Below are 14,307 nucleotides of genomic sequence, written 5' to 3'. Positions count from 1 at the left end.
GTTAAGGTCCTGGAGGTCCATAAATACAATGACATTTGGGAAGGCACTTTCGTTTCAGAGCAACAGCGCACTTAACTTCTTCCTCTATTTCAGACAAGTGTGAGGCCCAGTGTTGCCAGATTGGGCTGTTTCCCGCCCAATTGGGCTGCTTAGGCTGGCCGTGTGCGGGTAAAAATGGCATTTTGCAGGAAAACCCGCCCAATTTTACCCATAGAAGTCAATAGAATTGGGCGGGATTTAGTGCTTCCAGGCGGGTTTTGAGCATTTTTTGGGCTGGAAATCATCAGCCTCATCTGGCAACCCTGGTGAGGCCCCTGCACTGCTGCCTCTTGTGATTCCTGTGATTCCATTTCCTTCCTTCATGCACATGGTCTATCCCAACTGACTTGTCTTTTTCCCCCTGGGGATTAATAAAGTTATTCTACTCTTGTACGTGTTCAGCTCACTGCCGCTACCAGTAACTAGGGGAAAAGCTGCATTGGCCGGGAATCGAACCCGGGCCTCCCGCGTGGCAGGCGAGAATTCTACCACTGAACCACCCAAGTAAAAAAAAAGTGTACTTAATATATACTTAATAAGTACATTTTATTGTATTTAAAGTGTACTTCAAAAGTGTGTATTTAAAGAATGTTATTTTGGGACAACTTATAGTATACTTAAATGTACTTGAAATATAATTAAGTAGAGCTTAAACACATTTTAAGTTGACTTTTTTGTACTAAAATCAAACTTTGTACAAGTGTACTTAATATACTAAAAAATATATTTAACTTTAAGTACATTATAAGTATACTAACCAAATCACTTTAAAATGTGTTTAATGTGAACTTTAGCATGCGGATAAGTGCATTTTAAGTACATTAGAAATCTATTTTAACTTCATGAGAAAGTACTTTATAGTATACTGCAGAAGTACATACTTAAGTTGTGTTATTTTGGGACAACTTATAGTATACTTAAATACACTTGAAATATAATTAAGTAGAGCTTTATCACATTTTAAGTTGACTTTTTTGTACTAAAATCAAACTTTGTACAAGTGTACTTAATATACTAAAAATATATTTAACTTTAAGTACATTATAAGTATACTAACCAAGTCACTTTAAAATGTGTTTAATGTGAACTTTAGCATGCAAATAAGTACATTTTAAGTACATTAGAAATCTATTTCAATGTCATGAGAAAGTACTTTATAGTATACTGCAGAAGTACATACTTAAGTTGTGTTATTTTGGGACAACTTATAGTATACTTAAATACACTTGAAATATAATTAAGTAGAGCTTAAACACATTTTAAGTTTACTTTTTTGTACTAAAATCAAACTTTGTACAAGTGCACTTAATGTACTAAAGCATACTTTACTTTAAGTACATTTCAAATATATTCACAAAAATCGCTTTAAGTACATTTTAAGTGTATTGACTCTAAATGTATTTTAAGTATACTACAAGTAGATTTTACTTTAAGCACACTTCAAATATATTTATTTTAAGTACACTTTAAATATATTTCAAAAGTATATGAAAAAAACATTATTGTAATCTCCAATTGCTCATTTCCATTGTACATTGTCTTTTTCACAACCATCAGCCATTCACATGAACCTTCCTTTCACCTTCACTTCAGACAACAACCACTGCCTCAACCAGGATTTGAACCCACAACTCACTGAACCACAGACCTGCACTCTAACCACTAGACCACAACTACCTGTTCTTCAACAGGCACAATTACGTTCTTGAAGTACTAGTCTTGAGTAGTACACTTTAAGTATACTTTTATATATTTAATAATAATACTTAGAAATCATTGGTGGTGGTATGCTTTTATCGAATTAAAGACACTTTTCCATGTTTAATTTGTGCACCAAAAAGTACACTTAAAGTGCACTTAATACACTAATAACACAACTTAAGTACAGACTTCAGTATTGTGCTTAAAAGTTTAATAGGTAAGGCCTTACATGCCTTTTTAAGATCTGTTTGTGCTGTTCAATATGGTGTTTTTACCATGAAAATACATTAACAATCCTTCTCTACATGTGGCGCACGTAGCTGCAGCGACTCCTTACTCTCCCAACTTGCAGTGTTTATTTGTGTTATAATGTGTCATTCGAAATGTCTATCGTCGGAAACTATGTCGGAACGCATGTACAGTCGGCAACAGCTGTTGCAGATAAGAATGGACAACTCAAGCGATGTATTGGATATACCAATAGAGACACTGGAAGAACTTGGGATACTACGGCGGCATACATCGGACCCGTCTGCTTCGCCTACATGGCGACGGCGAAAGAGGTGCTCCAGAATTAGGAAGAGAGGCAAACGAGGTGGCGTCGAAACACGGCTTGCAGCCAACCCAACTCGTCCAGCAATACCATCAATTCTCTTGGCAAACGTAAGATCTATGGACAATAAGATGGATGACATACGGCTACTAAGATCAGCGAACAAAACTGTGAGGAACTGCTGTGTAACCGTGTTTACAGAATCATGGCTGAACGACGGCATACCGGACTCGGCTTTACAACTGGAGCAACTTACGTGCCACCGAGCGGACAGAGCCCTTGCAGAGAAAAAACGAGGGGGAGGAATATGTGTTTACACACATGATGCTTGGTGCAAAAATGCTACGGTGGTACAGAGACACTGCTCTCCACTAGTGGAGTTCATGATCATCAAGTGCCGACCCTTCTATCTACCAAGAGAAATATCCGCCATTCTACTGGTCGCAGTTTACCTCGCTCCTAGCAATACCACCAGCGCCAGAAGCGAGGCACTGAACGAGCTGCATCGGGGAATCAGTGAACAACAAGATGCACACCCAGATGCCTTCACAGTGGTCATGGGAGATTTCAACCACGGAAATCTCAAAACAGTTCTTCCAAAATTTCACCAACATGTTAACTTTCCAACAAGAGGACAAAACACCCTGGACTTTGTTTATACCCCAAAACAAGGAGCATACAAGGCAAAGCCCATCCCCCACATCGGCCTATCAGACCACCTAACGATTCTGCTACTGCCAGCCTACAGACAAAAGGTAAAACTCACCAAACCAGCTCTGAAGGAGGTGAGAAAATGGCCAGAGGGATCCGTGTCACGACTACAAGACTGCTTTGAAACCACAGATTGGGACATGTTCAAAACAGCTGCCACCCACAGCAACCACATTGACATTGAGGAGTACACAGACACTGTGACCTCCTACATCACAAAATGCATTGATGATGTTACAGAAATAAAACGCATCACCACCAGAGCCAACCAGAAGCCATGGTTCACAGGAGACGTTCACAGACTGCTGAGGGCCAGAGACAAAGCCTTCAGAGCAGGAGACGTAGCTGGCCTAAAAGCAGCAAGAGCAAACCTGTCCCAGGGCATCAGGAAAGCAAAAAGGGAATACTCGGACAAAATAACAACACACTTCAAAGACAGCAGAGATGCACAGAGCCTGTGGCAGGGCATACAGGCCATCACGGACTATAAGCCCGCACCACGAAGCTGTGACAACAACACCTCTCTGCTAAACGACCTGAACAGTTTCTTTGCCCGTTTTGAAGCACAAAATGACACTCATCCACAGAAAACTCCCCCTCCCCCCCATGATCAACCCCTGTACCTGTCCTCTGCCAGTGTGAAGAGGACACTGGCCACCATCAACCCACGCAAAGCAGCTGGCCCAGACAACATACCTGGCCGAGTGTTGAAGGATTGTGCAGAAGAGCTGAAGGATGTCTTCACAGACATCTTTAACATCTCTCTGGAGCAAGCAGTCATCCCATCACTTTTCAAAGCTGCTACCATCATACCCGTGCCGAAGAAATCATCACCATCATGCTTCAATGACTACCGTCCTGTAGCACTGACGCCCATAATCATGAAGTGCTTCGAACGGCTAGTCCTGTCACACATCAAAGCCACCCTACCCCCACCCTGGACCCCTACCAGTTCGCATACCGAGCCAAGCGATCCACGGAGGATGCAATCTGCTCTGCCCTCCATCCAGCCCTCACCCACTTGGACAATAAAGACTCATATGTGAGAATGCTGTTCATTGACTTCAGCTCAGCATTCAATACCATAATACCACAACAACTCATCAGAAAACTGGACAAACTAGGTTTCAGCACCTCCCTCTGCAACTGGCTGCTGGACTTCCTGATGCAGAGACCACAAGCAGTACGGGTAGGGAATAACACCTCAAGCACCCTGACCCTGAGCACGGGGGCTCCGCAAGGTTGTGTTCTCAGCCCCCTGCTGTTCACGCTGCTGACACATGACTGCACAACGACCCACACAGCACTAACCATCTAGTGAAGTTTGCGGATGATACAACACTGGTGGGCCTCATCACTAAGGGCGATGAGACCCACTACAGAGAAGAAGTAGACCTGCTGGCCAGATGGTGCAAAGACAACAACCTCCTGCTGAATGTCAACAAGACCAAGGAGATTGTTGTCAACTTTCAGAGGGTCCAAAAACAACTGCCACCACTGACCATCGACGGTGATGCTGTGGAGAGAGTGAGCAGCACCAAGTTCCTTGGAGTGCACATCAGCGACGACCTCTCTTGGACCACCAACACTACATCACTGGCGAAGAAGGCCCATCAGCGTCTCTACTTCTTGCGCAAACTAAAGAAGGCAAGTGCTACACCCTCCATCATGACAACATTCTACAGAGGAACCATAGAGAGCGTCGTGTCCAGCTGCATCACAGTGTGGGGAGGAAGCTGCACGGAGAAAAACAGGAAGACACTCCAGCGTGTTGTGAACACAGCGAAGAAGATCATTGGAGTACCACTCCCCTCCCTGCAGGACATTTACACCGCACGCCTCACCCGAAAAGCACTGATGATCATCAAAGACACAAGCCACCCTGCACACAAACTGTTCAGCCTCCTGCCCTCTGGAAAGAGGTACAGGCGCCTCCGTTCCCGTACCACCAGGCTTGCAAGCAGCACGATGCATCAAGCAATCAAGATACTGAACACTCAACCCACTCTCCCTTCACTGTCAGCCTCTAGCCAGCCAGGCCACTGACAACGCTCCCCCCCCTCATCCCCACCACCATATCTGCGACTGAACATTCCACCTGCACTACTACATCTGTGACTGAACTTTCAACCTGCACTAACTCAAAACATACACATGCACACACACACACACACACAAACACACACACACACACACACACACACACACACACACACACACACACACACACACACACACACACACACACACACACACACACAAGCACACTGCACTTTCTGCACTAAACCCAAACATACACACACTGACACACAACTCATACTCACACACATACACACACACACACACACACACACACACACACACATACACAGGTACACACACACAGACGCACACCGCACTTTCTACCTGCACTAAACACACACACACACACACACACACACACACACACACACACACACGCACACAAAACACATACAAACACACACACACACATACTGCTGCTGGTGTATTTAATAAAAACCTTTTTTTAATTATTTATTTCTTCAAATGCTACTATTACTATGTCAGAACGCTATAAAGGACTTTTAGAAAAAAGAACAACAAAATACCTCCTCTTAATGTATGTTCTCTACAAGTCTTCTGTTGTCCAGTCTTGCACTTTAAATGTCTGTATGAGCAATGTCTACGTCCATACTGTCTATGTCCATGTATGAGTACTGTCTATGTCTATACTGTCTATGTCCTTACCTAGATTAGTCTATGTCTGCATGGGAGAGCAAGAAACGCAATTTCAAATTCTTTGTATGACCAGTGCATGTAAAGAAATTGACAATAAACTTGACTTGACTTGACTTGACTTGACTTGACTAACAAAATGGAAGGTGGAAGGTTATTTAATGTTACAAAACATAATGAATAAATAAGCCTAGGTTAAAATACACTAAAATGATGGTTAAAAAAAAGTACCCAGGTGAAAAAAAGTGTACTTAATATACTTAATAAGTATGTTTTTTTGTATTTAAAATATACTTCAAAAGTGTGTATTTAAAGAATGTTATTTTGGGACAACTTATAGTATACTTAAATATACTTGAAGTATGATTAAGTAGAGCTTTAACACATTTTAAGCTGACTTTTTGGTACTGAAATCAATCTTTGCAGAAGTGTACTTAATATACTAAAATCATACTTAACTGTAAGTACATTTTAAATATACTTACTAATTCACTTTAAAAGATGTTTAATGTGTACTTTAACATGTGGTTAAGTGTAACTATTTGAAGTATGCTACAAATCTATTTCAAGGTCATAAGAAAGCACTTTATAGCATGCTGCAGAAGAACATACTTAAGTTGTGTTATTTTGGGACAACGTATAGTATACTTAAATACACTTGAAATATAATTAAGTAGAGCTTTAACACATTTTAAGTTGACTTTTTGGTACTAAAATCAAACTTTGTACAAGTGTACTTAATATACTAAAATCATACTTAACTTAAAGTATGTTTCAAATATTCTTTCTAATACCAAACTTTAGCACATTACTTTTAAAATACAAATACACTTAAAATACACTTAAAATATACTACACTAATAGTATGTTTTCAAATACCACACTTAAGCACATTGCTTTAAAAATACAAATACACTTGAAATACAATACATTAACACATTGAATACCGGCGGTGCTCACGGAATTATGTCGTAGAATACCGGCGTTCTAAGCCCTTTTTTGACGTTTTTTGTAGACTCACAGCTTATTATGTGATAGGGCCACTGATATATGTTATGACTCGTTCGAAAGTGGAGACGCTGCCCTCTTAGTAGGTGAAAACTGTGTGTCTCTACGAGCTTTTATTGCCGAGTAAACCCACGCTAAACCGAAGCGGGTATCCATGGAATTCAGCTACAATCGGAGATATTGAGGTTTTTGTGAAGGGTGCGCTTCTTCAGAATGAGACGAGTTTGAAAGGGGATGAGTTGGTTTTAATCACAATTTGGTGCAAGGTTAGCTCTGACACATCTTCCTGCTCGTCAAGACACACCTCCTGCTCTAAACCACTACGACACCGGCAATCAATGCCCTTCGAAATCCACGTTTTTCACACAGACTGAACACAAGCTCTTTGCACACATGCAGAAGGTCGGACATTTGCTAAAATAGTTCCCGATGACTCCCGAAATAATAGCCCAACATTGACAACAAATGCCAATGATATGATGCTTAGATGTAGCCCATCCGATCCATATGTAGCCATCTATGCTAGCTTCTGGCTTTTCACATACAGGAAGACAGTTCAACATGGGGGTGAATAATCAAATAAACTTATCTGGTTGGCGATCAAACTTCCAAATCGGAGCGCATTACTCCAATTACAATTCGGGTGCCATTTTGATCCAAGGATCTGGTAAAGGTCTAGGTAGCAAGCCCAGAAAGTTCAAGATACTCCTGGCACGATATACAATGGTCTCTGTGTTTACCTATTGCGTGAAGTCAGACGCAATACACGCTACCGATCGTAGGCTACTAGGGAAACAACAACATAGCACGATTCACGAATACGGCAGCACACCTCCTGCTCTGTCACACTACGACACCAGCAATCGATGCCCTTTGAAATCCCCGTTTTTCACGTGGACTGAACACAAACTCTTTGCACACATGCAGAGGGTGAGACATTTGCTAAAATAGCTCCCGATGACTCCCGAAATAATAGCCCAACATTGACAACAAATGCCAATGATATGATGCTTAGATGTAGCCCATCCGATCCATATGTAGCCATCTATGCTAGCTTCTGGCTTTTCACATACAGGAAGACAGTTCAACATGGGGGTGAATAATCAAATAAACTTATCTGGTTGGCGATCAAACTTCCAAATCGGAGCGCATTACTCCAATTACAATTCGGGTGCCATTTTGATCCAAGGATCTGGTAAAGGTCTAGGTAGCAAGCCCAGAAAGTTCTTAGATGTAGCCTAGCCCATCCGATCCGAATCATATGCGGTGGCAGATGGACACTCCCAACTGAGATCGCTCCCGGACGTGTAGTCCCAGGTGTTTCTATCACTCCCGGACGTGTAGTCCCACCCGATTATATTTCACGTATTATCATACACTGCCACATACAAGCAATTTAAGGTTAGGGTTAGGTTTAGGGTTAGAAACAAAAAACTAACATCAAAAAGATAACTAGCTCCGTTACATGGCGGTGGGATCGATAGTCTGGCTAGTGGGAGCGAGCCGACAGGGGAGCGTCCTGCGTTGGGAGCGACAATCAGGGAATCATGATATGTAGCCATGCTAGCTTCTGGCTTCTCACATACAGGAAGACACAGAAACTTATCTTTTTGGCGATCAAACGTCCAAATCGGAGCGCATTACTCCAATCACATATCGGGTGCCATTTGGATCCAAGGATCTGGTAAAGGTCTAGCAAGTCCAGAAAGTTCAAGATACTCCAGGCACTATACAATGGTGTTTACCTATTGCGTGAAGTCAGAGACAACACATGCTACAGTGACCGTACTAGGGAAATCAATGCAGGCAGCGCGATAGGCGACATGGGTTGGCATCCAGACATCTTGGTAAGTTAAATTAAAATATCCAAATCATAACACTCAAACATTATAACAATCAAACAACTTTGGACTGCAAATGTTGTCATTTATGTCCATCACAGAGCTACCAAAATCACACATATTGTCCATTGAAGGGTGTAGATTCAAAATATGATATTTAAATGCAAAAACGCATTTTTACGTTTTGGTATACAACGCATGGGCGTGAAAAACGCATTATTACGTCGTCGGTACTCAATGTGTTAACAGCATATTATCTAGTACCACACTTAAGCACATTACTTTTAAAATACAAATGTACTTAAAATAGACTTTAAATAGAATATACTAATAGTATATTTAACAATACCACACTTTAGCACATTACTTTAAAAATACAAATGTATTTACAATACATTTAAATACAATACACTAATAGTGTATTTTATAATACTATACTTTAACACATTACTTTTAAAATACAAATGTACTTAAAATAGACTTAAAATTGAATATACTAATAGTATATTTAACAGTACCACACTTAAGCACATTACTTTAAAAATACAAATGTACTTACAATACATTTAAATACAATACACTAATAGTGTATTTTATAATACTACACTTAAGTACATAACTTTTAAAATACAAAGATACTTAAAATACACTTAAAATATAATACACTAACAGTATACTGTATAATGCTACACTTTAGCACATTACTTTTAAAATACAAATATACTTAAATTAGACTTAAAATACAATATACTAATAGTATATTTGACAATACTACACTTTAGCACATTGTTTTTAAAATACAAATGTACTTAAAATACATTTAAATACAATACACTAATAGTGTATTTTATAATACTACACTTAAGTACATAACTTTAAAAATACAAAGATGCTTAAAATACACTTAAAATATAATACACTAATAGTACACTGTATAATGCTACACTTTAGCACATTACTTTTAAAATACAAATGTACTTAAAATAGACTTAAAATACAATATACTTATAGTATATTTGACAATACTACACTTTAGCACATTACTTTTAAAATACAAATGTACTTACAATACATTTAAATACAATACACTAATAGTGTATTTTATAATACTACACTTAAGTATATAACTTTTAAAATACAAAGATACTTAAAATACACTTAAAGTGTAATACACTAATAGTATACTTTATAATGCTACACTTTAGCACATTACTTTTAAAATACAAATATACTTGAAATACACTTAAAATATAATACACTAATACTATATTTGACAATACTACACTTAGCACATTACTTTTAAAATACAAATATACTTAAAATACATTTAAAATACAATACACTAACAGTATATTTTATAAAACTATATTTAAGTACATAACTTTAATAATACAAATGATTTTAAAATATATTTAAAATACACTAAACTATAAGTATATTTTTAAATACCATACTTAAGTACTGTACTTGATAAATAGAGTGTACTTAAAATATACTTTCAGAAAATTAAATATATTTAAAGTACACTTAAGTACACATTTTTTTGACCTGGGCACCAATGCACGTGGGGTCAAAGTTCAAGGGTCAAAGGTCTCTCTCAGCATGTGGCATTCTTAAAGTGCAGCTCATCCAGGTCTGCTGGTTAACGTACTGGTCTGATGACCCAACAGACACGCTGTAAGAAGGGCAGGTGACCTGAGATGTTTGACAAGGTGGGTTGACAGTGGTAGGACTACCTAGCAACTTTAAGACGGTTTCTCTTTAGTTGCTCTGAACACCATCACCCCCCAGGGCTGTGTGGTTAGCCCACTTGCACATGAGGGAACAAGGCACCCTTCAGAGACGAGGTCCTGAAGCCCGAGTAGAGGTGTGCAGCTAACAACTTGACAATGAATATGACGAAGAATAAGGAACTCATCGATTTAGGCAGAACAGAGTGCCCTAGTCTGCTGTACATCAATAGTTTACACATGGAAAACTTTTGAAGGTCCTTGAAGTCCATAAATATGATGAAACCTGGGAGGGCACTTAAGTTTGAGAACAACATTGGATCTATAGTAATTTCGTCCTCCATTTCAGACAAGTGTGAGAGCAGAGATCTTATAGACAGAGATACGTCAGTCTAGTTAATTTATGGTATCCACTTTCTGTCAGGTGGACGCCCCTTTAGGAGACCTTCGGTTAGGAGACCTTCAGAGTCCTGAGGTTGAGAATAAATGCCAATGCAGTCCCATTAGCGCTGTAGGTGGTGGTAGCACACTTCTCGTGCAAACACCTCAAAATAGAAGAAGGAGGGGACAACGCCCCCTTAGGAGACCCAACTTGAGCAGACTCTTTTGCATTGGGTGGGCGGGTTTTGAAGCCTCTTTATTACTCCACCCTCTTTGGTGAGAGACCTGCACCAGACAACTAATATGAGAGGTAAATAAAGCAGGTGGGTTCTTTTCCAGTATCCACTTTACGTCGGGTGAACGCCCCTTTAGGAGACCTTCGGTTGGGAGACCTTCGGAGTCTTGAGGTGGAGAATAAATGAAGTCGTGTTTCTATTCCTCTTTATTATATATCCAACCTCTTTGTCTGCACTGCTGCCTCTGGGGCATTCCTGTGATTCCATTCCCCACTTGTATGTATACAGCTCACTGCAGCTACCAGTAACTAGGGGAAAAGCTGCATTGGCCGGGAATCGAACCCGGGCCTCCCGCGTGGCAGGCGAGAATTCTACCACTGAACCACCAATGCATGAGGGGTCAAAGTTCAAAGGTCAAAGAGTGGAGCTTGCTCAGGTCTACTCAAAAATGCACTGGTCTGATGACCCAACAGACACACTGCAAGAAGGGCAGGTGACCTGAGGTGTTCGTCAAGGTTTTCAGTTTCTGTAGAGTCGCTCCCAACACCAGCTCCCCCCAGAGCTGCGTGGTTAGCCCACTTCTCCACGAGGAAAGAAGGCGCCCTTCAATGTTGAGGTCCTGAAACCTGGGGAGGGGTGTGCAGCAAACAACTAGACACTGAATATGACTTAGCCTTAGGAACTACTCTATTTAGGTAGAACAGAGTGCCCTAGTCTGCTGTACATCAATAGTTACAGCGGGGAACAAGTTTTAAGGTCCTGGAGCTCCATAAATACGATGAAACTTGGGAGGGCACTTTTGTTTGAGATCAACAGTGCACCTAATTTCTTCCTCTATTTCAGACAAGTGTGAGAGGCCTGCACTGTTGCCTCTGGGTCTTCCTGTGATTCCATTTCCTGCTTGTACGTGTACAGCTCACTGCCGCCAGCAGCTTCTAAAGGAAAAGCTGCATTGGCCGGGAATCGAACCCGGGCCTCCCGCGTGGCAGGCGAGAATTCTACCACTGAACCACCAATGCATGAGAGGTCAGAGTTCAAGGGTCAAACGTCAGTCACAGCATGTGGCACTTCGAGAGTGCAGCTCATCCTGGGGTCGATTCGAAACGGAAGGCAGTGACTCGATGACTCTCCTCCTATATAAACAGGTCACTGATCAGATAGGTGAAGTTAACTGATGAGGCAGTCATTACGGATGGCACTAACGAGTGCGCTGCCTTGCACATTTGATGTTATGGCGATTCTATGGCGGGAGTTACGTTCATCACGTTAGCGCTTAGCTTACGCATGCTATTTGAACAGTGAATGACCGTCAGACGGCGGAATCGTAAGATAGGCTATAAATAGATCTAGCGACAGCATATTTAGATACTACAATGTTGATTTATCCATTCGATTTTCAATATCTACATACATAAGTGTCAGAATAAAGAGTATGATAAGGTAGTTGGGTAGTATAGTAGAGTAGATTATCGTTTATTGATCCCAGGGGGAAATGAAGGTGTCAAGTAGCATACACACATAAATAAAGACATTGCCCACAAGACATAACACACATATTTACACATAAAAGTAGCCATGTTTGTTTTTCAGGTTTCCAGTTGAGAGGGAGGTGGCGTACAGCATTTTGGGTACCAAGGCAGCAAAGACAGCATCTGACTTTGCTGCCTATCCCCGTTACGCCATAAAAATGCAGTCAACTGCCCAGGGAGGAAATAAAGCATTTTTTCGTTTCGATCCACACTTCTTGACTCAATGTCCAGTTAGCTCACTGGAAGGACAGCTGCCTTCCCTGTTTCGAACGAACCCCTGATCTGCTGCATAACGTATTGGCCTGATGACCCAGCAGACACACTGCAAGAAGGGCAGGTGACCTGAGGTGTTTGACAAGGTGGGTTGGCCGTAGTAGGACTACGTAGCAAATTAAGGCAACGTTTTCAGTTTCTCTTAAGTCGCTCTCAACACCAGCTCCCCTCAGGGCTGTGTGGTTAGCCCACTTCTCCACGAGGGAACAAGGCGCCCTTCAGAGATAGGGACTTGAAAATGGCACTGAATACGACAAAAGACTACGGAAGTAGTCAATTTAGGCAGAACAAAGTGCCCTAGTCTGCTGTACATCAATAGTTAGCACGTTGAACAAGGTTTTTAATGTCCTGGAGTTCCATAAATATGAGAAACTTTGGAGGGCACTTTAGTTTGAGAGAGACAGAGTACCTACGTAACTACTTCTATTTCAGACAAGTGTAAGAGACCTGCGCTGCTGCCTCTGGGGCATTCCTGTGATTCCATTTCCCTCTTGTACGTGTACAGCTCACTGCCAGTAACTAGGGGAAACGCTGCATTGGCCGGGAATCGAACCCGGGCCTCCCGCGTGGCAGGCGAGAATTCTACCACTGAACCACCAATGCATGAAGGGTCAAAGTTCAAGGGTCAAACCAGTCTCACGGAATCTTACACCCCAGGAGCGCAGCTCGCCAAGGTCTACACTGGATGACGCACTGGTCTGATGACCCAGCAGAGACACTGCAAGAAGTGCAGGTCGTCCCCTGAGGTGTTTTGTCGAGGTGGGGTGACAGCAGAGGTGTCAAAAGTAAAGTACTTCTGTCGTGTTATTACAACACTAGCCCATGACATTGCATAGCAGTTACATCATTTACTCCATTGTACCTAATTAGATAGATAGACTGTGTTGTTACTGAAAAATGCTGAAAACCTTACAAGGACCCACCACAAACATGATCCAGCCAGTGCAGAGGTAGCTGATTGTAAGACAGATCTACTGGTTACTCAGATAAGTTACTCGTGTTGGAAGGAAACTGTTTCTTTTTTGAACTTTTACTTTTGACACCTCTGGTTGACAATAGTGCCGTCTTCACGCTCTCGGGAGCTCCAGAGCTGATGACACTGATGAGGAGACAACAGATTTCCGGGCTGTAGCGCAAGAATGACACAGATCCCGGAACAATCTGGAATAATGCGTGCTTTGTTTTGGTCCTCTTTTCTTTTTTTTCCAGCTCCACTAGAACCTCCACATCCACAACACATTATTTCAGCCTAAGTAGCCTAAATGAAACAGTCAGAGACCAGCAGTACTGACATACTGTATGTGCATCTGCAATTGAAGGAAGGAAGCGAAGGACAGTACTCTTCAGATTTTTCTCTGTTTATTTGCCTACGAACGTTTCGGGCAGAGCCCTTCTTCAGCGTGTAATGAATCGCCTTTTGAATTGAAAGGAAAGGGAAAAATAGAATGGCTTTGGTATTTGTTGTATATATACAGTCGATTATGCCACTGATGCTTTTTGCTTTTGCATTGCATTTTTAATGTTCCGAGACCAATTACTGTCTATCTGACTGAATCGTGCTGCATACCT

General features: G+C 41.2%; 3 non-coding genes across 3 annotated transcripts; all 3 read right to left on the bottom strand.

Moving 5' to 3' along the window:
• Positions 1–11,257: 11,257 nt before the first annotated feature.
• On the bottom strand, positions 11,258–11,328 carry trnag-gcc (transfer RNA glycine (anticodon GCC)). Its single transcript has one exon. It is a non-coding gene; the product is annotated as a tRNA-Gly (tRNA).
• A 556-nt stretch (positions 11,329–11,884) lies between these two features.
• trnag-gcc (transfer RNA glycine (anticodon GCC)) lies at positions 11,885–11,955 on the bottom strand. Its single transcript has one exon. It is a non-coding gene; the product is annotated as a tRNA-Gly (tRNA).
• A 1,315-nt stretch (positions 11,956–13,270) lies between these two features.
• Positions 13,271–13,341, bottom strand: trnag-gcc (transfer RNA glycine (anticodon GCC)). The gene has a single exon. It is a non-coding gene; the product is annotated as a tRNA-Gly (tRNA).
• Positions 13,342–14,307: the final 966 nt, after the last annotated feature.

Source organism: Engraulis encrasicolus, chromosome 6, assembly GCF_034702125.1.
Source record: "Engraulis encrasicolus isolate BLACKSEA-1 chromosome 6, IST_EnEncr_1.0, whole genome shotgun sequence".
NCBI lineage: Eukaryota > Metazoa > Chordata > Actinopteri > Clupeiformes > Engraulidae > Engraulis > Engraulis encrasicolus.
This window is presented reverse-complemented; position numbering and strand designations above follow the sequence as displayed.